This window comes from Parus major, chromosome 20, assembly GCF_001522545.3.
Source record: "Parus major isolate Abel chromosome 20, Parus_major1.1, whole genome shotgun sequence".
Lineage (NCBI taxonomy): Eukaryota > Metazoa > Chordata > Aves > Passeriformes > Paridae > Parus > Parus major.
Window position 1 is genome coordinate 3,693,238 of NC_031788.1, and position 25,926 is coordinate 3,719,163.

Below are 25,926 nucleotides of genomic sequence, written 5' to 3' on the forward strand. Positions count from 1 at the left end.
GGGAGTCACTGAAGGAAACATCTCTGGGCAGGCTCTGGGGTGACATCCCCTGAGCCAGTGTCTGGTGTCATTGCTCACCCTGCTGAGCCTCCCTTCACCTCAGCCTGCTGCCATTTATTTAGGGCTTTGTTTTGTTTTATTTTAGACTGGTGGCAAGCAGGGACTGCCATACAGACGACTCTGGAGTGGAGTCAGTGTGCATAAAAACCCAGGGAGATGGGAGGCATTTGTCTCTGTAATGTTACCTTGACTCTTTCTGGAGCTATCTATCTGCTGCCAGTGTGTAGGCCCACAAGATGATGAGGCAGATAAAACGGGATGATAAGCTTGTGCTAGAAGACAACCTATCAACAGACCTGTTGATGAATTGCACTTCTCAGCTCAGGTGGATTTAGGGGCGAGGGGAGGATAAATTTTTCCCTAACTTTTTTTGCTGCTTTTGGATATCCATTAGCTCTCCATGGACCATGACTTTCATTTCCCATCAGCTTTGAATTACTCAGTCTGGGACTGAGCTGGAAAGTAATTTCAAGAGACAAAAAAAAAGAGGTGGGCAGAGCCCCATTTTTTTATTTAATTCTGACTGTGACTGCCTTAAATTCTGCCCTTTATTAGGGCTTGCATCAAAAATAGGCTGATGGAGGTGCTTCTGTGGGGAGATGACAGATTTGCCTGGATGGTCAAGGGATTGTGGACTCGTCCTGAAAGGAATTTAGAGTGACAAAAAAGATCAGCAGAGGTATAATCAATATTACCTTCAAGATAAAGGCTTTGGTAAGTCCAACCATGTAACAAAAGATGAATAGTACACTGATTTTTGTGTATAACTGTAGAGGGACCAGGGATCTTTTCCAACCATTTAAAGGCTGCAAGTACCATAAACCCTTAAACTGTGAGGGTTAGGAATGGTTTTGTTCTTCCCACAAATTCAGGCTTTGTCTCTCTCCTTCACCCTGAAATAGTGCTTAAGGACAGAAACAAACCCACTGCTTCACTTGGAAGAGACAAATGGCTCTACATCTACTGTGCCCCCTCTAATAGATTTAAAGCTCTTTCTGAACTGCAATCCAGGCCCTCTGGGCTGGTTCTCACACCTCCCCAGCCATCCCTCACCCTGCTGGAACCAGTGTCAGGCAGGGAGCTGGGTCTCCACACAAACACCAGCTTTGCTTTCCTTCTCAGTGGAGCTTTTCCTCCTCAAACACACACAAAATTCTGGGTTATTTTTTCTGTCGCTGCACAAACAGGAATCTGTGGCAAAGATCTGATGGGAGAGCTGGGTCATGCAGGGCAGCTGAGTAACAGGGAGATCTTCACCCACTATCAGCATAAAATCAGAGAATCCCAGAATGGCTGGGACTGGAAGGAATGTTAAAGATCACCTCTTTCCACACACCTGCCATGGCAGGGACACCTTCCACTGTCCCAGGCTGCTCCAAGCCCCATCCAACCTGGCCTTGGACACTTCCAGGGATGAGGCAGCCACAGCTCCTCTGGGCACCCTGTGCCAAGGCCTCCTCACAGGGAAGAATTTCTTCTTAATATCCAATTTAAACCCTTCCTTCTGTCAGTTTGAGGCAATTCCCCCTTTTCCTGTCACTCCATGCCCTCTCCAACTCTCTTGCAGACCATTTAGGCACTGGAAATACAACAAAGTGGAACAATAGATAAATCAGGAATGAGAGAGAAGGTGAGAGAATATTTACCTTATTCTCTTCCAGTGCTTGCTTTCCCCTCTTTAGTGGAGATTTCCCTATTTCTGAATTGCCTACTACAAAAAAAAAAAAAAGCCTACCAAATGTCTGACCACCTGGTTTTCTAGGCTGAGAATGTCAGCACTGCCTGGTGGCACTGTGCTGGCTGTGCTGGTGGCACAGTGAATCCTGGCTCCAAGAAGTGGCTCTTGTCAAAAATGTAGAGGGGCACTAGACATTAATGTCACTCATTGTGTTCACAAGGCTTGCATGCACATTAGGAGGTGTTGTCAGTGTTTAGTGGCTCATAGTTTGCTCAGTGAAATTGCTGTTGAAGCTGCTTTTCCCACTCCTCTTCTTCCCATTGCTCTCCTCTTCCCCACTTAGCAAAGATAAAATTCACTTAATGTTCAGATTAGTTAATTAAAAGCTAATTGATGACAAGATGACAATACCACTACAACAGCCTGTGCTCCTAAGTAACAACAGGCTCCTAAATACCAGTTTTAAAAAGGTAGTGTCAATACTCTAGTACCTGAAAACTGTTCTCACTAATTGAGGAAAATGATTAAAAGGTGCAGTTTGTTTTTTGTCCGGGTGTGGGATGTGCCCAGGGCAGAGCCAGGAGGGGACAGGACACCTTGGTAGGGTGAGATTTGCAGCTCCTGCTGCTGCTGCCAGGCAAGGAGGGATGTGGCAGGGAGCAGAGCTGCTGCTCCCCATCCCAGAAGGAATGTTCCCTTGTAAACACTGTCCTGAACATGCCAGTGAGCAGCAGGAGCCAGCCAGGCTCTGTGGGCTCTGGCACAGGTGCTGTGGGCAGCAAAGCTGTCCCTGGCAGTGCCCTGCTTAGCTGGCTCTGCCTCAGGCACGGCTGGAGCCTCGGCCACACTCACCTCGCTCACAGCAGCTTTGTCCAGGCTCCCCTGGACTCCCTGAGCCTGGAACTCTGTCCTGAGGGGAGTCCAGAGCTGCTTGTGCTGCTCCCTCCTGTCCTGTGCCCGGGTGACAGTGGCACCACAGGCTGGGACCAGTGCCCGCTGCTCTGGGACTGCAGAAGGGCTGGCACTGTCTCATTGTCCCCTTGTAAATGTTCCCCATGCCCAGGAGCCTGCAGCTGGGCTCAGATCACTTCAGCCCAGTGCAATCTGCAGAGCTGTCCTGGTCCCCTGGCTCAGCTGAGGGCAGCAGGCTCCTCACCATGGTCCTGTGGCAGCTCCAGGAGTTCCCAGCTGGAAATCCACACCTGCCATCCAAACCTGCTCTGTGGAGTGGCCCCAACATCACCTCTTTGTCACAAAGATCCATTTCATTAGGGTGATGCCTTTGAAGGACTGAGACAATAAAGTTGAGGTAGAATTAATTCTTCTCTTTTTCTTGATTTATTTTCTGTTTTTTATTTGTTCTGTGAATCAGCAGTGCTGGGTCTTATCAGGGGAAATGTGCTCTGACACGTGTTAAAAGCAAGGTTTCCAAGTTTTCCTCTTTGTTTCCAGGACCCTGCGGGCTGTGTTAGGATCTGGGATGGATTGGAGAGTGAGGTGCTCCAGCTTGGCTGGTCCCACTCCTTACCATGGCTTGTGCAAACTCTTACACAGCTTTGGCATCCAGCAGTGCCTAAATGTCAAATACTCATTTTTACAAATGTTTTACCCAGCTGTGCAAGTGACTTCAGCATTGTTCCCTGAGGGGTTTGGTCACTGTCAATATCCAGCATTCCCAGGGCTGCTGTGGGAAGAGAAGCAGCCAGCTGAGGCTGCCTTTTGCTGCTGACATCCAGACTCTCTTGCATTCATCCTCTTCAGCAAACAGCAATAAACTTTGCTATTGACTTCTTGTGTTATCAAAATCATGCAAGGAAAAGCATTCACTGACCTATTCCATAAACTTTAAATGGTCCTGAAGACCATAAAGATGGACAACTTGTTAGAAACGCTAGAGAGAAGCGCTGCACGCTCTGTTGAGTTTTTCATTAGGAATTTTCTCCCCTGTCTCTGTTTTTCACACACACAAGACTATGCATTTGCATGCATTATAAGGAGAATAGTGACAATAATGATAGATTTATTTTTATTTTTTTTTAAATCATTACTCAAAAAAGATTATGGGACATAATAAGCAAATTGTCAAAATTAGAAGGAAACATCCCATTTTGGATCTCGTGTTTTCATGTCTCTTGTGGTGGAAATGCAGAAATGCAAAGTGAGCCAGGGTTGCAATCTAAATTTCATAGTTGATAGAAATGAACCATGTGGTGAAGGTGCCACATGAACTGAACATAAACATGAATTAAATCCTGCAACTGTGATGGAGCAAGGGCTGTTGCAAAACTAGTACTAAAAATGTAAATTTGAAACCAAAAAGAATGGATGGAAAGAAGATTTAATTGCCTCAATAAAGGGGTTACATGAAAATTATGGGTGTCAGAGAAGATGAAATGTACCTCAGAAATCAGAATAGACTGTTATTGTGTGATGGATGAATGGCAGGAACCTGGCAGAAGGCTATTAGGAAGGTGCAATTACACAGAAATTGTGGATAAGTGGTTATAAAGGTAAGTGGAAGGCAGGTGCTCTTGCTGGGTCTTTGCACCATGCTGAGGCCTTGGGCTGAGTCTCATTTTGTTCATGTGTGTTTGGAGTGCCACCCTTGGATCCTGGGGGCTGTGTGGGTTCATCCTGCTGGGCAGGGCTGGGGACAGCCTGGGATGGTGGGAGGTGTCCCTGCCCATGGCAGGGGGTGGCACTGGATGGTTTTTAAGGTCCCTTCCAACCCAAACCATTCAGTGATTCTAGGTTTATACTGCCTGTGTCACTCCCCCCTTTGCTGTTTGTATCTCCTTCTCCTCAGCTTTGGGGAAATCCTTTAATCTTTGCCAACTCCTTTTCCCCCCAGTTTATCCCAGTCCTGGCTGAGGCCAGCACCACACCCAAATCACTCTCTGCCTGTGGGTTTCCTGCCTCCTTCACCCACCTTTCAAAGCCCTTAAAAAGACCTGCAGGAAGCCATCATTTGGGAAGTTTTCAGACCTGCTTGAAGCTTTTTTATCTGCTGCCACACGTGACAAGCTGAACTGATGGGATTATTCATTGGAAACAAAGCGTACGAGGAATCAATAAATTGATTGTTATGAATGATTTATGTATTGTTTATGTTGCTGTAGCCCCTAGTGAGTCCTTCCAGGCTGAGGCTCCACAGGGTTAATCTTTGCACACACCAGCACTAAGACAATGTTTAGTTAAGGGTGGTAAAACAGGCAGGTGTGGGGCAGGACAGGTAGGGGAGCAACCATGGTTGATGTAAAAAGTGACTGTCACAGCCCAGTCTGCTCTGCAAATGTTTTGTAGGCGTCTGTCACAGGTAAATCTTAATGAGAAATTTGGAGGTGGACAATATTTGCATTCCTCCCATGGTCTGCATGTTAATATCTAAAAAAAGAAAAAAAATAAAAAAAAAACTATTAGGAAATATAATTGATGGGCAATAAAAGCTGGTGTTATTATCAGAGCAGGACGTGGGCTTGGTGGTTTTTACCTGTCTGCAAGCAGGTTTGTCTTTGGGGCTGTTCAACTGCTCATCACTCACACTGCCTGGTAATTCTCAAGTCCATCTGTGCTCTCTCACACACATTTTAGCCCACGGCCTGCCTTGCAAAATCACACTTATGCATATTAACAGTTGGTTGCTCAACCCATGGGGGAGGATTCCAGCACTGCCTGGTGCTGTTTCTATTCCCTGGGTTGCACACTTAGTCCAGTCCTGTCTGCTTATGAATAACTCAGCCAGGACTGAGCTTCATAGCTCTGCTGAAATTAATGAAGTGAACTTTTGAAGATGACAGGCAGGATCCTTATTCAGAGTACTTTAAATTCAGTGAAAATAACTCAGCTTTGTTGAATTATAAAAAAAAAAAGAATGGCCCAACTTCTCCCTGGAAGATTAGTGTGTGCCCACAGCAGTACCTGAGCTTGGGCCAGGGGCTGAAGCAGACCCCAAAATAATAAAAGGTACTTGACAATGTCAGGAAATTGGGGGAAGAGGACTGAACTCGCAAAAGTTAAAGGACAATTACAGTAAACTGACAAATTTGATTTAAGTAATATTAAGGAGTAACTTCTCTGGTGCCTCATTAGCTCTGCCCAGGTGATCAGCTTATTTGTTTCACAGCTGCTTTTCCAGCAGCTCCATATAAAAAGTCCTCTTTTCAATTAATATGAAACAACAATATGCATAACAAAGCCTCCCACGTCTTTCTGCATGTTCAGTGTTTGCCCTGAGCTCCATCTCTGAACACTCCTGTGACAATTTCTGCATCGCCCCCAGCTTTGCTGTTTTCTTTCAGGCCCAGAGATCTCAATGCCTTGGCAGAGCCCTCAGTAAAGATATTTTTATTTACATGGCCATTATGTTTCTGTTTTCTATCAGGCTTCCAGCTGGCTGGGCACTCATGAAAGCATTAATCACTGGGGTGTCTGGACACCCACCTCAGAATGGGAAATTCAGAAGTTCACTGCAAGATTTTACATCAGATTTCACTGCTTCAAAGGGAGATTGATTTTACTCAAAGGAGAGGAGGGAATGCTTTGAATGTTTTATTGACTTCACCTTTCTGGGTTTTGTACCTGTGTTCCAAAGCTGGGCACTTTGGCCACTTCAAATGGGTTTTTAGTTATATCCGAAGCATCCTTATCCTGAAAATGCTTAAGATGAGTTCAACACATGGAATTTAATAGACTTCAACAAGAGAAAAAGGTTTTCAGTTTAAAAAAAAAAAAAATTCCATTAGATTGTGAACTTCCACAGGCTGGATCCTTTCAGAATTAGAACCTGTGTGCTGGAACTTCCAGCTAACAAGTAGCTTAATTCAACCATAAAGCCTCTGCCTTCTTTAGCCCTTGAATTCATGGATTTACAGGTTGGCTTTAGGCTTTTGTAGTGTGCTTTTGCCTTGGTATATGTGCAATTGCTAAATTCTAGCTCTTATTGAAAGCAATATAACATCACTGAAAAGACATCATACACCAGAGCTGTGTGTATTTAACAAATATCCAAGGGCCATCAAGAAATAATTTTGACCATGCCCCTGAACACTGAATTTTGCCTGAGAGTAAAGATAGAAATGAAACATAATCCTGTAGCATCTGTTCTGCTGCCATCCAGCAGCAGACAAAGAGGCTTTGAAAAAGAAAGCCTGAGATGGCTGAAAGCAAAGCAGAGTGTGAGGGTGCGGTGGAGCTGTTCTGGCTGGTAGCTGAGGCTGGGAGGGATCTCCTGAAAGCAAACATTGAATCTGTAGACCAAAGGAAGGGGTTTTACTGTTCTGAACTGCTTTGGAAATCTAACAGTGCTGATGGGAAGGAGAGTGTGAGAACACCTCCCAGGAGATGAGGTGTGAAGGCTCAGAGATGCAATTTTTGAGCTGCAGAAATCCTTTTGCTGGGGAAATAGAAAATAAAGGAGAAAGGACATTTATGGAAGGGCCTAATGTGGATTCTGTGTATAAAGAAGGAAACCCACGAGTCATACTAAAGGAAAAGAAAAACAAGACAGAGTCAAAATCCCTAAGCTATCTTCTAATTCTTGGAGACCAAGGTTGCATGGGTCATTCTCCAGAAGTAAATTTTGTTACTTTAGTAAAAGCTTTGAAAAAAGAATCAGATTTCTGTAGAAACTCTCAGTTTTCATAGAAAAAAATGAACCTCACCTCAGAATCAACACCCATGCACACAGGCCAGTGCTCCTGCAGGATCAGAACTGGCTTCACAAAACCCTACCAAAAAAAAAAATAAAAACCCAATGTTTTACAAACTGCTTTATTGCCTCTTTGTCTCAAGCTCAGAAAAATGTTAGAAAGTCCCAGAGAGATGAACATGCTCTGTGTGAGCTCTGTGTTTGAGGGTACCCTGAGGAATTCCAGATCAGCCCAGCAGTTTTGCCTCACACCCAGAACCCCCAAATCAGTTTCTAACCCCAGTGTCTCCCTGGAATCAAATCTTCCTCCTGACTTGGGTGTTGCCACATGCGATTCCCAAAAGGTTTGTAATGGCTTATCCAAGATATCTTCCTTGGTTTCCTAAATATACATTTGTTCAACATTTCCCTTTAATCAAGAGCAAAGTCTCCTTAATAATTCAGCATCATGAGAGTAATGAGTTAATTTAGAGGTGCTGTATGGATTAAGTCATTCACAAGGGCTGGAGTTAGAGGACAAGAGTAAAACAACCCAGTGTATCACCATAATTGGATTATAGGGGTTATAGTAAAGGAGCATCAAAAGGTAATTTCCATTTTGGCTAAAACTATCATTTTGCCAAACTACCATACCCTCCCTTATTCCCTCCAGCCACAAATGATCATATTTCTTCTCTGAAACAGACCTCCCCTTTGTTTTCAAGCTCCTGGAAATTCCATGTCATTAGAGTAATCTCAAATCCTCACACAGACATCTGAAATTCTCTTTTCTTTTTGTTTCACGGGGTCATTTGTGAGCTATGGACTGCTGAGAGCCTGAGCTTGGCTTCAGTTCAGCTGATCAGTAGGCACAGAAAGACTTTTAGATTAGAGAGACAAATAAATATTTGAAACTGATTAAGCTGAAGGAAGGTTCAAGCGTATAATGTTCCGGTGCTGATTGAGATACACAAAGTCAACGGCAAAGAGAAAGTGAACACAGCAATCTCCCGGTCTGAGATGTGAGATCCTGCTCTGAGGGATCCAAAGGCTGGGAAAAAGGCAAATTTTAATTTATACAGTTTGTTTAAACTGGCACAGCTGTACTGAGCAAAGGCAGGTGGGGTAAATCTGCACACCAGTGAGATCTGCCACCCATCTTTATGCTTTGTTATTCCTTTCTGTTATCCTGAATACATTCTATATGGGCAAAGGGTCCTGAGACAAAAAAATAACTTAAGTTGGAGGAAGAACTCGTGCTTAATATAAGACAGATGCACGTTTCAGCACTTAAAATGAGCTTCCAGGGAAGGTGCAAGGAGGATAACTGCATCTGCAGCTGCTTTTGCTGGAAATAATGAGTGTGCGAACAGCACATGAGGTTCAGTTTCCAGGCTAGGAAATAGGTCAGCATGATCTATCTCTGGGGCCTGTGCTCTGTGATGGTTCTGCAGCGAGTGGAAGGTTTCCAAATACGTGACATATTGGCTTTTCTGCCATTTAATGGATGCTCCATGCTCCATAATAATAGTGACATATGCAGCCCGTGTTCCTGCCGCTGTGCACTGCCCTTTGAGGGGAGGCAAAGCACCTCAGGCACATCCCCTCTTTTTCCTGAGCAATCCCTTAACAGGCTACAATCATCCCGAAATGCATTCAGTAAATCATCTCTGATTGCACAGTTAAAGAGCACTACTACGTCTTGGTCATTTAAATCATCTTCAAGGGTTTCACTGATGAAGACTTTCCGAAAGGAAAGATGTAACAGGGAAGATCTATTGAATTTTGAGTCACTGGATGCTGGGTGTTACAGAACTTAAATCAGACCCAGCATTTCACAGGGAAAGGAAAACAGAAGAGTCAAGTGAGATAAAGGGCTGTTTATCCATAGGGAGACGTGATATGTGTGAGAAGATCCACCTAACAAAAGGGTGAGCTGTTGGAAATGCCCCCTTAAAGAAGATACAATTAACGCTAAATCGCTGCTTTCTGCAGCTCCCAGCTCCCCATCTCAGCTGATAAATGTGTGCAGAGTCAGCCCAATCCCTACCTGGGCTCCATGGACATTAGACAAGGCTGGCTCCTGCTGCATCCCTGTGCTCCTCTCGGGACAGAGATATCCCTGCTCAGGATGGTGAGAAAAACGAGGCTCACATATATTTCATATAGATTTTAAAAGTTTAATAGAAAGACAATTAGGAGATAAAAATAAAGTATACAGAAACGGCCAGGTGTCTCTGCATTCAGCCAAGAGAGCACACCTTACTAACAAATGAAAACACAACCTTAAAAACAGAACCCTAATACATATCCACAAATTCTCATACACATTCATACATTCTTAAATTTTTTGATGTTCCTTTGTTTAGTTTTTACCTTGCCCCCTTCCCAATAGAACAAGCTTCTTGGCATCCCTGGGTTTTATATCATCCAATAAGGATGTAATGAATCCTTCTCTTGGAGGGCTTGGAGGACAGGATAATATTAAGAATGCATGGAGGAGTCTCTGACTATCTTTTCAGTCTCTGGGTTACATAAACAAAAAGTAGTTTGTGCTTTAATATCATGTTATAGTCTAATATATAGATGTATTATACCACTATTTCTAAATTTCATCAATAACAGATATAAGAGAAACTATATTAACACAACAAAGTATTCTAACTTTATACATATAACATTCATTATAGTATTTGAGAAAAGCCAATAATATAATATGCACTTATAACAATGGGATGAAATTGCTTCCTTCCAAGGAAATCCTAACGATTAATTTACAATTAAGTTGATAAAAAGCTAATGGATGCTAAATTAACCAAGGGAGGGCTCGTGATGTGTTCCCTGAACCACAGGAACAGGGCAGAGCACTGCAAGGAAACAAAAAAAAAAAAAAAAAAAATCAATGGAGAAAGAAAGTTGGAGCCCAAAAAGTAAAAAGAAGGTGCAAATGTCACTTGTCAGCAAATTCAGAGCAAATTTACTTATCAATGTGCAATGCTGCACCGCGTGTTTGAGGCTGCTGCATGTTGGGGAGGAGCTGCAGTGAGGAGTCAAGCTCTCAAAGCTGTGCCTGCCCTGATAATTGGCACTGGCCCAAATGATCCATTGGCCTCATCCACCTGGAACTGTGCAGGCCTTGGGGCAATTTTGCTTTCCTCCAAGTAACTGAACTCTTTCCTCTTGCCCATACAGGACATGCACACAGCTCACATACACCCAGATCCCCCTGTCCATCAGTTACTGACATTTCCACAGGATTCTCCTTACACCTGGCCCAGCAGGGTGCTCCAGGTGTGTTTTTCTGTCAGAGCCATGTCCACAGTAGTGTGTGCAGGGCTGTTTTCATTTGCCAGCACACCGGCTGCAGCTGCAGCAGGACAGGAGAGCACACAGGTCCCCCACGCGTGTCAGTTCAACACTTATAAATTGATGCCCATCACACTTCATCAAACATGTTTTTACAGCCCCCAGGAGCTGCTCATTCATCCCACAGCCCAATAACACCTGCAGCACCCAAGGTTTCTTGTAAGCAGTGAAATCCAATCCCCAAAGCCTTGTAGTAGTGATGTGCAGAAAATCACAGAAGCCTGTATTGGAAAAATAGGAATTCAGCTAAAGCAACAGTACCTTGACAACACTTGGCACTGCAAACATCACTTAACTTGACAAACAACCAGTAATAGCTAGAGTGAAAATAAAGGGTTAGGCAGGTAGAGAGATAAAGTATGAAGAACATGCTGAGCAAATAACAGCCTTTTGAGAATCAACATTAGCATAATTACTAAACATAGGTAATTGCTGAAATAGCATTTGCTGGCAGCGTTTCTGTTTCTAAATGCAACACTTTCTCTCTTCAGAAGGTAATCTTCTGCTAGGACTAGAAAGTGTGCTTACACTGCTTTTAGCTGGGAGGGAGCTGCTGTGGAAATTGGCTCCATCTGAAAGCCGAGGGCACGGGGAGGAACAAAAGCACTTAACACCTTGGAGTCCAACCATCCTTCTAAAGAAGGCTGTCATACTCGGGTACGTGCCTTGTTGGATGTTATAGCACCAGCTCAGCCTTTGTCCCAGTGCCCTGCTCGATACTTGATAAGATTGGACATTCTCAAATCAATTCCTATTGATTTCTCACTGCTGAAATAGGATAAGCATGTGACAGACACAATGAGTGTTTAGCACAGCAGAACAAACCATTCCAGCACTAGAAAACAACTTGCTTGATAAAAATTATAAACCAAACCCCCCCAGCAGACACAAAAGCAATATCATGAATAACCAAACATCCTGGCTACAATCAAAAGCATTATCTGGTTCTGCTTAGGAAAGCATTTGGACACAGTTTTGCTGGAAGGGAAGGTAGAAATTAAAAAGAAAAAAATAAAAAAAAATAAAAAAAAAAATGAACACCCCAGCAACAGCTGAGGTTACATTTGTGAAGGTTATAGGGCTGATCTGTAATTATTTATGAGCACTGTATGTGACCTGGGTACTGAGATGATGCTTTCTGCACCTCTCCCTGGCTGCTGCCTTGCTGGGCAGTGAGGATGCTGTCAGAGGCCCTGGCTGGCCTCTACCTCAGTAAATTACCTAAAAATGCCATGGGGAGGGGAAAAATTACATGTGCACAATTAATTGTGATGGTTCCTCTGGAGAACAAGAAGTAGAAAAGAGACTCAGCCTGGGTTTTTTTGAAAAGAAGCAAAAAAAAAGTGACTTGAAAGTAACAGCAGAGGGCAAAAATAGGACCAAGTCTGGCTCAGAAGATCAGGACACCGTGGAGACAGCCCCCATGCAGAAGGCTGCAGCAGTCAGCCCTTGGTGCAAGATACAGAAAAGTCACGTGTTGAGACAGTGAAAAAAGCGGGCTGAAAATGCGTTACTGTGTTTAAAAAATTGTGATATTCTTAACATAGAATTTCACATAAATTCTCACATGAAATTGTGATGTCAGTATTTGATATTCACCTCTGGACCACTGATCAGGCCCCCCTTGCCAATCATCTCCTCTGGATGGATGGATGGGAGCGGGTCCCAGCCTGGCAGGAGCTGTGGGATCCCAAAGCCTGCAGCCAAAGGATGAATTCTCCCCTTGACAGGCAGCCCATGACTGCCAGAATTCTGCCCCGTGGGCTCCAGGGGAGCCTCTGAAGGTTTTCACCAGCTGCAAATGTCTTGTGGAACACAAATTGCACTCTCCTCAGGGAGCAAGCCTTGAAAATTTGCAGTTGCACATGGTGTCCTCAGAGGAAACTCGAGCACAGGAAGCAGGAGGCCATTTGGTGATCCTCACATAAAGAAAGAGATAAACAGTGGCAGACCCTACAAAAATAAACCATAAATGCCTTCTACTGCCTAACCCTTTGGTGGCATTTAGACAGATGTTTCTTTAGGCAAGAGGATCAGTATTTCACTGTCATTCATTACGGATTTACCAGTTTTGTATTGATTTTGTTGTGGCCTCCTATGTACTTTAATTGCTGCAATAGAAAAACAAGTTGCTATACATGACATTTCCTTTCTGGGAAGCTGGCAACAGAATTGCATGAACCACTGGTAGATTCACTGATTTCCCTTGTGAGCCAGTAATAAAATGATGACTGAAACAGCTTGTCCTTCTTTCTCTTCCAAAACCGCCTTTTTTTTTTTTTTTTTTTTTTTTTTTGAGAACTCTCACTAGCTGTGGATTTAAAAACAGAAATCTTCCTAATTGCTGGATAATATGGCAGACTGTGCTCTAGTGTTTCACAGTTATTAACTCTGAGGTGTTATTGATTTATGCTGAGGGACATGCACCTTGGCTTGAGCAGTTGCTGCAGGTGAGGTGCTCCCAGAGTGGCCAAGGGCAACGGGAATAATTGATAAAGAAATTTCTGGTGCTCTCATTGTTAGATTGAGGCAGAGTGCAGCTCTCAGGAGTGTGGGTTGAATGAGAAGTGTTGCCTTCCTCTGGGATATGAGCCACCAGCTCCAATCCAAGGCTCCTCACCTGGGAGAGTGGCAGCAGCTGGAAACCCATCTGGTGTGGGGCAAAAAAATGTCACAGTGTGCTCGTAGATTGAGGAGCAGGTAAGTGATTAAGTTACCTCACCTCCTTCTTCTATTCTCCTTAGGCTGGTGTGGGTCCCACTGCATGAATTAATGTGGTTGGAAAAGAACCACCAAATTCTCCCCTCTTGCAGCTTGGTGGTGCATGTTTAGGTCTCGTAATGAGAGGTGTTACAAGAAAACACAAATAGATGAGGGCCTGAGAGGTGATCCATTAATATAATTCAGCGTGTCCATAAATAAATTAAGTTCTGCAGCAACCCCAGGAGGTAACTGAGTATTTCAGATATTTTTGAGATGGATAAAGTAGATTCCTGGAGATGCAGGTGGTGATGAATTGTCTCAGCACCATGTCAGAAGCAGAACCTGAGCAATCCCTGCTGGGATTTTAGAAGCGTTAAAGCTGCTGAGGAAGAGGAGGATTTGTTAGAGTTGGTCAGCTTGATAAGAAACAATTCTATATAATTAAGCAAACTAAAATGAGAACTGACAGCCCTGGAGGTGCATCAGGAGGCTTGGAGGAACCTGGTCCAGGGGAAGGTGTCCTTGATCTTTAGGGTTCCTTCCAAGCCATTCTGATTCCAGGATTTGTACCTGTGTTTTACAGAGACACAGGATCTTCTTCCTAAAAGTGTGACTGACAGACAAAAACTTGCTCAGCCCAGAAAGAAGAGGTGTGCTGAAGGAAAAAACCAAAACAAGCCAACTTTCTTTGCCTTCTGCTGATGCTGCTTCAGATCTGAGTGTTGGAAAGCTCCTCAAGGAGTATTTGCATGATGCTCTGCAGGGCCATTTCAGCACAGCCCAGCTGGTTAATGATAGCAAATCTGGGCTGGTAACAGCTCCTGAAATAAAACCCATCTTGCCAGAAGAAGAAAGTCTAAGAACAGGAAAGTCTGGTTGTATTTTTTTCCATCATTGCCTATGTACTTCTGAGAGCCGTGTAAACAAAGCCAACTTGTTGATGAGAAATATGTCAATCAAAGAGCTGCTGAATGTTCTGGAGACTGTTACCACTAGATGTTTTGACTAAATGTCTGGGAGCTCGTGCTCCTGGGAAATTTCCCAAGATCTGAGGATAAACACACAAGCTCTTGGCATCTCTCCTGCCAGGATGAGAATCTGAGAACTGATAATTGTTTACATTTAGCCTGTGCACCTTGTAAAAGTTGTGCTGTGTCCTTTAGAAGGCAGCTCTGGAGCATTTCACAGCGGTGTTTATTAAGGACAAAGTCCCAGTGAATATTTAAATTCTGCCAGACTACTTGTCTACATTTCAAATCATGTCAGAATAAAAATATTACTTGCTGTGTCACATCCATCTACAGTCATTTTGGTCACAGTTGAAATACAGAGGTAGTAAAAATCAGAGGAGTGAACCTGTTCTGGAAAGCTCTGCACCAGGAGGTAACATCACAGGCACTTGGTGAGGCAGCAAGCAGAAATTTGGTATTCAAAGCAACTTTCATAAGTTTTCATTTAAGCCAAGTATTTAATGATCCCCTGCTGCTACAGTTGTGTACTGCTGCATGATCCTTCTTTGGGCAGAACTCTGCTAAATCCTCGGGTTTGGGCTTCAGGGAGGGAAGATGAATTGCTGGGAGGTCGGCCTCAAACAGCAAGAAATAAAGATTCCCAAGCAGGCACCCTCAGAAGCACCAAAGCAGTGAGTAGCAGGTCTTGATTGCTGCACAACACTCTGGAGATGGGCTCAGAAATGAAATGAGAAATGGGATCAGCTCACTGGCACCTGCCTCTCCTCCCAGGGAAAGGGCTTTGTGCAGGGACACCCTGGGACAGCTGCTCGAGCAAGGGCGTGGGGCACTGGAGGACAATACAGTGTGTAAGAAAATGACACTCCTGTAAGCTGACAGCAGATAATATTTTTTTTTTCTGCTTATTTTCCTTTTATAGGCTGTGTGTTCTGTGCAGAAATCTTGAGGAATGACTTGAACCCCAGAGATTAATCAAAAGCAGAAAATTTTAATCCAAAAGCTCAAATTTTTGCCTCTGCCAGTGACAATGTTTCCATTTTGTTTACCAGGAGTGATTCTTTCTGTTATTGTGGTGACAAGAATAGCAATGCATGGTTTTGTTCCCCACCTCCAGTACAGATCACTCATTTTAATTTTACCTGTTCCAATCAGTCTCTCCTCTGTAGCACCCACCTGACTGGCAGAAACTCAAACCCACACAGCCCATGGAGTAGTAAACATAGATGTGAAATGTCACAGCAGTAACCAAAATCTCACAGATCAGCACAAGGAATAAATATCATGAACAAATTGTTCACCTATGAGAATTAACCAGTCTCCATCAGTGGGAGTAAATGACTGTCTGACTTTATTCCTGGAGCCTGTAGAGCTGGGTAATTCTTTGTCTCAGCCATGAGCCTGTTAGTGCCTTGCCCAGGCTCTGCATCTTTCATCTCAGTTAAGCCACCAGAGCAGTCTGGTTCAGAGTAAGCTCTTGCAGGTACACAGTGCATTAGCACAAATATCAGTGCACAGTTTTGCAGCAGGATGAGCATTTCCTCTGACCTGCAGAGCTGTTCTGTCCCCCAGAGCAGTCAGAAGATGGTCAGTGTAGTGTGCACTGCTCTGCCCAGCGCAGCCTGGCCAGTGGGAGAAATGATGCTGACGTGATTTATACCCCAAAAGCACATCACTGCCAGGACACTGCTCCACTCTGACTGTGTGCATGTTATAGAGGTGCTTCCCTCTACTTGTGGGTATAAATATGTATAAAACACAGGCCACCAGCCATGCATAACTCTAAATCCAGATCTCTGCAGGAAGAACTTCACTGGCAGGTTGGCTGAGGGACTGGGCTCCCATTTTTCTAAATTTGTAGCTTAAGGGATCACTTCATTGTTTCCTACACACATCCACCAACATGTAGGATGTCTCATGACCCATCAGCAAGACCTTGCCAAAATGAATTTGGATATATTCATTTTGGGAATATATCCAAATTCATGGATGAGGGATGCTGTGCATCTTCGTTTTGGTCATGAGCTCCCACATTTATAGCACAAAAGGGAGCTCACAGGAGCCCTGAATGGCTCCAGTGTGCACAGCACCAAAACTGAAAATGTCCAGAAATTGCTCCCCCAGGACAGAAAGGTGTTCCTGGCCTCAGATTCTGCTGGAAGGCCATCATCTGCACCACCAGCACTGGGGCTAGGTGCTTTCCTTACCAAAGAAAGATATTATTACCCCCTCTCTTACTATTAGCCCACCTCCAGAACTGGAAGCAGTGCTTGCTCCCACCCTAAAGGTGCCAGAACAGAAAGCTGCTCCTGGCTTTTTCCTCTCTGGCATCCCCCTGCCTTCCAGGGAGCTGGCAGGCAGCATCAGAGCCCATTCCTGTGCTCCAGCTCTTACAACCCACAGCTGAATTAGCTCCTTCTCAGTGGTTCCTTCAGTCCCTACCTGGAAAACTCAAATAAAGGGAGGGAGAGCCCTGCACAGGCTCAGCTGACACCTTACACAGACTATCAGTGACCCCATCTGTTCCTCCATGACTCTGCTTGGTCCCTCTCCTTCCCCGGAACACAGGGGTGCCCCAGTGGGCTCCATTATATCCACAATACTAGTTTTGCATTGTATTGCTCCTTTTCATCTTGAATAATCAATATAGGCCTGAGATGAACAGAGACCAGCTGTATTGCAATCCTGGCATTGGGAGTGGGCTGAGCTAGAACAGGGGAAGGACAATGAGGGGATTGGTGCCTTCTCCTGCCTTTTTCTAGAGCTGCAGATTGCCCACCCTGCAACCCAAGACAAGGTTTGGGACCATTCTGGAGCTGAAAATAATCTTTCTTTGCTGATCTGCAGAAGTTCCCACAAAGAACATTGCTGAGAGAGCAGGTATCCTGGCTGGATGTCTGTGTGTTTGTACTGCCCTGGGTAACTGTTCATTTACAGTGGTATTATGGGAACAGTTAATAACAATAATTTGTTTGCATAAAAACTCTTCTCTGTGCCTAGATCTAAACACGTGGGTTTTCAGAACTCATAAAAATTAAACAACTCCAGAACAAACAAGCACAAATGATAATTAAGTTTCAAGTCTTCCAGCATTCCCAAGCCACTCCTGGGACTTGCCAGCCTTGTCAATATTTTCACATGTTCAGCAGCTCCTGAAAGTAAACAAATGGCCACTGGTGGGTGAGCACTTCTGTGTTTGTTTTGCAGAATTACTTGCTCAGGTAGGTTGTATGTGTGTGACAGACTGAATACATTTGCTTCAGAGGCTCCAAAACCAGGCTTAGGCATGTGGAAATGCTGAAATCTCAAATGTGTTTGTACCAAGCCCTAGCTCAGATTACATGAGGTGCTTCCTCTTCCAACTACTCAGCAAAGCATCCACATAGGGCAGATGGGAACCAAGGGCTCAGACAAATCAGTTCCTCTGCCTTCTAGTGACCTTTAACAATCTTTTCTGCTAGTATTTCCTTTGGCAGATAATGGGAATTTCAGAACACTTCCTGAAGGAATCACGTTCAGTGTGTGCAGATTCAGCTTGACAATATCCCTTATAAATCCCTGAGAAAGAATATTCTGAGTTGTGAGAGGCATCCTTGTCTTGTGGCTTCCCAGATTAAAACTCTACGTGATCAGTGCCAGCTGCTCATTTTTCAGAACCCAAAGTCAGTGAGGGAAAATCCACATAAAATCATCAGAAACAGATTGCTGATACTGGGAAGAAAAGTTCCTAATCAGACCACAGCTCCATACAGGGAGTGAAGTTACAAGAAGCCTCTAAAGATGGTTTGATGTGGACAGAGCTGCCCCTGACAGCACCTGATGATATGAGGTGGAATAACCAGTGGGGCTGACACGAGTTACAGCCCCAGAGCAGCCATCCAGCTCCCACATCTCTGGGTAAATCAGGCCCTGTCTCCATGGATGAGAAAGCTCCAGAGGATGCTAAGGCAGCCAGGTTATTTCCAGCCCTCCCTGCAGAGCTGATGCTCTGCACAGGGCATTTCCCTGCCCTCCTACAGGTGACTCACGGCCTTGGCTCCAAGGGGGAAGGCTGCAAATGCAAACACTGCACCTGGATCAGCAATGGCATCCCTGCCTGCCTGGCTCTCCACATCACAGAGTCACAGAAATCCTGGGAGGGACCCCCAGGATCCCCCAGCCCAGCCCTGGCCCTGCCCAGACCCCCCAACAACCCCACCCTGGGCATCCCTGGCAGCGCTGTCCAAACGCTCCTGGAGCTCTGGCAGCCTCGGGGCCGTGCCCATTCCCTGGGGAGCCTGGCCAGTGCCAGCACCTCTGATACAAGCAGCACTCTTTGGAATAATTAATGCAGCCAAGTCCTCTTAATTCTCCTTCTTCCCTGTCTTTATAGCAGACTGGAACAGGCTCTCCACCTCCCCTGGGTCTCTGTGCCCCTCATGGCCTGAATTGTGCTCGATTGTCATAAAACAACAAATGATGGATCCTTGCTATAAAAGCTGATCCCATGATAAATCTCAATGTCCTGCTCCAAGGTGCCAGAAATGTTTTACCTGGACAAAATCCATATATATTTGCTCAGAAAGAGCCACACAAGCAAGATGCAGGGTTTTGGTTTATGGGCTGGTGTAATTCTGGGTCACTGGAAAGAGCTATAAATGTATAAACACCAGGCAATTCTAATAATAAACAGAATCATTTCAGGTGCATCACCACTCACAAAAATCAGTGTCTGGGCTTCTGTAAATATTCTGATCCATATCTAATTATTAAAAGCAGCAATGGGCTGGGTATGAATGCACAGGATATAACTATGTAGCCCGCATTACTACATATAAGCACATTTTCTTAATTGCCGTGTGAAACTGCTGCCTCCTAAAATTCTGTGGGTGGTGTGAAGCAAAATATTGAAGATTAATACGGTTTTAAACTAGTAAATTACTTCTTGTATAGTTTAGCTTAGCTTTATGTAGCTGCAATAATAGTGTATCTTGGTGATATGTTGAATATTGCATTACATTGTACTATTTTCCATTGTGCTGAATTATGTTTTAGCACTTTCCTACAATGTAAGATGACAGAGATCAATTACAAACCTATTAAATGTCAATTAACATCTTTGCAATCTGAATCCCAAATGAACTTGTTAAAGCTACCTTGTTATACGTCACTTATATGTATAAATGCTGGTTAAATGTTTAATGAATGCATGAGAAAGTAATTACCTGTTTACTGTTTATGTAGCAGCAGGCTAATCCCATCACTGTTAGTTATGGCCACTGGAAAATTAACACTGAATTTGCAAAACTGAATGGTTAATATGGGGTCTGAAATGCATCATTCATTAATCAGGTGCATTTCTATGTAGTGCCTAAATATAGATTTGGGAATCTAATTTTCAGCATTTCAGCAGGAGTATTTTGTCCTATTAAGCTGTGAAGTTATTTTTAGTGTAGTCTAGTCAAACCTGTTGTTCCTTACTCTAGAGTTTAAGTGTTGTGCAGCATTTACAAAGCCTTGAGCTTTCCTGGAAAAGGTCGTAATCACATAAAAAATTCATCCTTTTTTAACAATAACTTAGGTTAAAATGTAGTCAGTACAACAAGGTTAACACCTCCACTCACAGGAAAATGTAGTCATTGCCCTTGGGATAAGAACTTTCCCCTTGCAGAATATTAAAAATAGGATTTTTATTTATTACAAGTAGTGAAAGACTTTGCTTTGGCATCTCAGCTGAAAAATGGCACCTTTAGGAACACTGCAGAGATCACATTGCCTACATCACTTATCAATCTCTGCTGCCTTTGCTGATGACCTGCTCTTTTTTCCTGGTCCTTGGAGAGCTCAGGAGGGCTCCAAAACAGGCTCTGGTGGCCACAGGGACAGCAGAGGGGCTGAGCTTGAGACAGGCACCTGTGCTGAGCTGGGAGCAGGAGCAGAGCCCAGGTGTCCCAAGGAAAACCTCTGTGTGCTCCTCACAGTCAAAGGAAACAATCTAATTTCCCATGGGTGTTGTTCACACATCTCCCTTCCCTCTCAGATGAGTTATTTGTGTGGGACAGATCAAAAGGGCTGTTGGAAAGGGAAGTCAAACCAGTGAGGAGACAGCTGCAAGAACAGAGTGGGGAATTCTGCTGCTGTGCCCTCCTTGCTGGTAAAGCAGGGTCTTCTTCAGAGTGGGACAGTGACCCTTGCAGGTGACAGAAAGTGGACAGGGAGGCTCTCAGGTGGGGCAGGCTGGCAGATGGAGAGCTGGAAACTCAGGCAATGCAGGACTCCATGGACAAGTGAGACCATGGCCAGCACCTGAGGGAGCTACCAGCCTTCAGGAGCAGAATACAGTCAGCTACATCTCATTGTGCCTCGCAGGCATCCTTCTGTTCCTCTTGGCAAATACAGCATCCTTTGTATTGAAAGAATCGTCTCTTTGTCACCAGAAAATACAGTTCTGTCTCTCATCAGCAAAAGGGACAGAGCAACCTTGAGAGCAGCAGTGGGGAAGAGCCCACAGAGGGATCATGCAGCCTGGAGCACGGATCAGGAGAAGTGACATCCCCAGGGGTCAGAGCCTGGGCCTGGCTCTGGTGCAACACGGTGATAATTTGGGAATAAAACTGCACAAACCCCACAGCCTCTTGTGCTGGACAGGGTGCTAGCCTGGGTCAAAAGGGACCAGCAGGCTCAGAGGTGCCTTTGCTGCTGAAAGCTGTAGCTCAGGAAAGGATTTGTTTGTGTGGATGGCAGGATTTCTATCAGAGGAAACAGCATGAAGAGTGCTGCTCAGAAATGGGTCTCTGCTGAGCAGATCTTGCTCTTCCATGGCTGCTGTTTTTCTGGAGTCATTCTGCTGGGTCTAATGACAGCAGATGTTTCAGTACAACTCCCAAGGAAAAATACTGGGTGTTTGGATTTCCCCCTCAAGAAAAGAGTCACAAAGGGGCTTTTTGTTCAGTTGGTTTAGGAATGCAGTTTGGTAATTCAATTGCTCGCCTGATAAATGTCTGCCCTCTGATCCCAGCTACGGGAGATGGAATAAAATGTAACCGGATTTGACAGGCAAAATTAATCTGCTGTGTTTGAGGCACGACAAAACAGCCTGGGGAGAAAAACATTACAGCAAATTATGCTTCCTTATCTCCCTATGCTAACAGTGCCAGGTCAGCTCGGAGCAGTGAACAAGCCTTTGAAAGGACAGCAGCCACCCAGCTCGAGCATCAGCACTGCCCTGCTCTGACTCCAGGGCTGGGGAAGCTGCTGGGCTGTCCCAGGTAATCTGCTTTCCCTTTCTGGTCTCCCTTCTGTGCTTAATTTGCAAGTTTGGGTCTTGCTCTGAGGTGTGGCCACCGCTGGCTGCTGCAGCCTGTGTGACCGCACTGTCCCCTCTCTGCCAGGGCACTGGGCAGAGACAGCAGGGCCATGGGCAGGGAAAGGCTCTGCCATCCATTTTGCAGCATATTTCAGTGTTTTTGGGGTGCTCTCACACTGCAGATATACCCTCTGCAGATGTCCACATGCCTCAGCAGCTGCATATCCAATTGTTGGGTTTTATTTTAATTTGCCAATGCAACATGTTTATTCTCCTATTACCTTTTAGGTCAATTCAGTTCTTAGAGCTGGTTTAAAGCATCACTAAGCACACCTGTTAATTGGATGTTTTTATCTCAAACACACTCCAGTTTGCTCTGAACTGAGCCCTATTTAAGAGCAGTGGATGGCCATGAGTCAGTCTGGAAAGACTGGCCTGTCCCTTGCTGAGCCTGCTCCCAGCCTGTGGCCAAAGTTTCCTGTCTGCCTTGCTGCTTTCTTAGTGGCTTTTGGGGTGGTGTTTCGGGCTTTTTAGTGGTGTTTTGGGGACAGGCAATGTTGAGGTGTGGATGCACAGCACTGGGAAGGACACATCCAGAAGGGACTCCAGCATTCTGCCCAGGGGGGACCCAGCTCAGCTCCGCTACACTGGGCTCTAGCAACAGGTGACTTTATATTGGTGGTTTTTAAAAAGGTGTCTGGATGCCCTATAATTTGTGTTTCAAACAGCCAGAGCAGTGTGAGTGAAGGAAAAACCCTGTTATCCCCTCTGCAAGAGGAAATGTTGCTCCAAGGTATTGCAACCCAATCCTTAATTTCATATAGAGCCACAGGGACTTTTCTGCCAGTGTGGTGACTCTGAGGCATCTTCAAAGTGATGGGGAAAGGAGATGGGAGTGATCTTTTTTTCCTGTGTTCACCACCTGAATTGTAACTATCTAACCTGACCAGATGTTCTCCATTTCTCCCACGTCAAAGCTGCCTGCTCCTTCCCTGAAACATCCATCACACCGTGGGTCAACTCTCCCTTGATTTGTAGGAGATGGTTGCCCAGTCTGCCTCCCCTTTAATCATTTCTCTGACAACAGCCACAGAGATGAAAAGCTGGGGGGATCTAAGTAATCCATTTCTAAGTGCAAAAAGCCTAAAAAAGTGAGGGGGAGAGTGGAAGAGAGCGAGTGTGTCTGCTGAGCAAACAGACTGATTACGTCAAGGGACAGGAAGAGCAGCTCCTGGAAATCAATAGGGATGAGCCTTTGAAAAGGTTGACTGACTGCACTGGATTAGCTATCGATTTTTGTCATTTTCACAGCCAGTGCCACGCTCTCCACCCGTTGAGGCCATTAAACTCCGAGGCATTAAACTTCTAATCCCCCACAAATAACAAGACAATGGCAGGAAAGCTCAGGATCTAATGGGATGTCCAAGAGCTGGAGAGGGTGTGAGCACCTGGGGAGCAATCGTGGGAGCCTGGACACACAGAGTGGGAACAACACACCCAGAAGGATTCAGTCCATGCTCCAAGGTCTGCCGCAAATCACTGTTTATTGGCAAGAATTTCCACCTGGTTTCCAGTTAGCACCAGCAGCATGGGACACGTCATTTTTGCAGGATCTCTCTGAGCGTGGATTTTGTTAAAATAACCACAGAAAAGAATTTTGTTTGTTTTCAGTCTCCCCCAGGTAGGGATGTGCAGCACTGTGGGCCCCAGCAGCTCAAGGGCTGCAGGTACATTCAAACACCATCACTTTGTATTCAGCACACCCAGCTGTAAAGAAAAACTGAACTTATGTAAAGGTAGGGCTGTAAAAAAGGAGCCAAGTCCTGGCTATGCACCCTGAATGGAGACAAAACACAGGATTAATGGCAATGAACCTCTGAGATGGATGGGAAAGGTGGCTAAGGAGTGTCTAAAGAAATAGGCAGAAGATGCCTGGCTTTGAAGGAGTGCTCCAGGGTTGGGGAGCTAGGTCATCCTCTTCCTAAAGCACCTTTAATATAGAGTAGAGTAGATTTGCCAGGTCATGTCAAAGAGCTGATCAATCCCAGCTCAATTTCAGAAAGTCTGCAAGTACCAGCTCTTGTGTGAACATGCTCATGGATGTGACTTAACAAATACCTTTTGTACAGCTGGTCTACATCTCACTGGAAATAGCTTATTTGCAAACCCTGGGGCCTGAAATAGAGATCAATCCCACAAGGAAAGTCATCCACATCTCCCAGCTTTGCTCTGGGTGTGGTGGGCAGAGGAGTGCAGCTCACTGTGGGAGCACCCAGCTCTTCTGCCACCCACTGCTCCAGCTTCTCTCCCTCTGCAGGGCTGCTGGGGCTCTGTGCAGCTGGGGCTGAGGGACAGGCTATGCCCAGAAGGAGAGAAAAGCCCTTGTGGATCTGCCATGTGTCCCTTGGTCCCTCACACAACACCCCCTCCTTTGCTGCAGCCCCACATCCTTCCTCAGAGCCCACATGGTGAAGAACACACCCCTCCAGCAGCCAGGCACCTGTCCCACATGCCCAGAGCTGGGTTTATTTATTAGAGAACCTGGGAGATCTGGATGGAGCCAGTGCTGCTGGCAGAGCTGGGTGCAGTGACAGCCGTGTCCCCAAACCTCCCACGTGCAGCTGTGGGAGCAAACATCATCTGTGAGCTGATGGGGCAGCACTTCCAGCCCTTTCTGCCTGTCTTATAAATGTTCTGCTGAGGGACAGCCCAGCTTCTCTGAGAATCTCAGTCAAAATGTTGGCAGTTTTATTTTGCTCGGCTTTGGTATTTATTTTAAGGGCCTTTGTGGTTCTTGGAAACAAAAGGATTATTGTCAATATACAAACCAAATGGACTCTGCCAGATTTCATCCCTTTGGAAGCAGGGAGATAATGCTCCTGCAGTGTAATCAGCACTGCCCACCCAAACAGGCAGCAGGCAAAGGCTGAGGATGTGCAAGGGAGCAGATATAACTTCTCCATTCAGCATCCAGCGCTGTGCTCTCCCCTGATGCTCTCCTTCGGCACCTGGCCAGCTGGCAGAAACAGGGCAAATTGAAATGTTCCTTCACGTTCTCTTTTCAGAGTCTTCCTCCCTTTCTGAGTGCTGATACAAAGCTGCAGCCTGCACCTCCTGAAGGTTCCCACAAACACAGGAGAGGCAAAAGTGCTGAACAAAGCATTAGGGACAAACAGAAACAACTCAATTTTTTCACTTACTTCAGCGCACCTGGAGTGCCTGCCCTGAAATCAATGAACCTGTTCAGAGCCAATACTGGAATAAATGATAAAAACCTCTTTAAGGTGAATGTCTCCAAGGCTACTGAGGGGAAAATAAACCTGTTTGTAGTGTGCTTTTATTTTTTGCTTCTGATATTAACTAATGTTGATTTTAATCACAAAGATAAACAGTCAACAAATGAGCATTGTACATAGGAGCTAAACTAAGGTGGCCCCTCTTATAAACATTTTACTTAATATAATTCTTCTCCTTAGGAGTGTGTGGAGAAGAGGTAATATGTAAAACTTTATTAAATCCAAAGTGAACAACAGTTGTAGATTTTTTTTTAAAAAAAATTGCTTAAACAATTAAAAGTTTCTGCTCAAAATTATCTTGTCAAAAGTGAAAGCAACAAATCCTTTAATTTCTCAGCTCCCATCAGCATCAGATCCCAGAGATTTAAGTGAGGTGGGCTTTGGAGAGTCAGTACTATCCATGTTTATCTAGAAGGTGCCAGGTGTCTTTGACCCCATGGAGGGACTCGTGGTCACCTGGCTGCTTGTCCCTGCCACCCTCAAAGTAAGGGGAAGGTGCAGCCTGGTGCTTGTTTCACAAGAGGCAGAGCACTTCTATTTTTTGTTTTATCTCTTTCCAGACAGTTGGCTCAGTTTAATGGACTGTCTTTCAGCCTGTGCATAATTCTTCTCCAAATTAAATTCTCTTAGAAGCCCAGCATAACACAGACCGTGTTGTCAGCTCATTACTTTTACATCCTTTCTTGTTCTGTTTATGTGAGCAGAGGTTTAATTAACTATAATCTACTGCGTAGGCAAGAGGGGAAAAAACCCACTCTACTCCAAGGTATGTATTTATACTCTATTATATTTTTTAATATTTTTGGAGGGCGAGGAGAGTTAACCTTTTTGTCTATAAGTGAGGCTGGTTGCTTCATGTTTCTGTGCAAATGCTTGGGGAAGTCTAAGGCATCCCTGCTCGTCTGCCACCCTCATCAGCCTCTGCAGTGGACAGGGCTTAAACC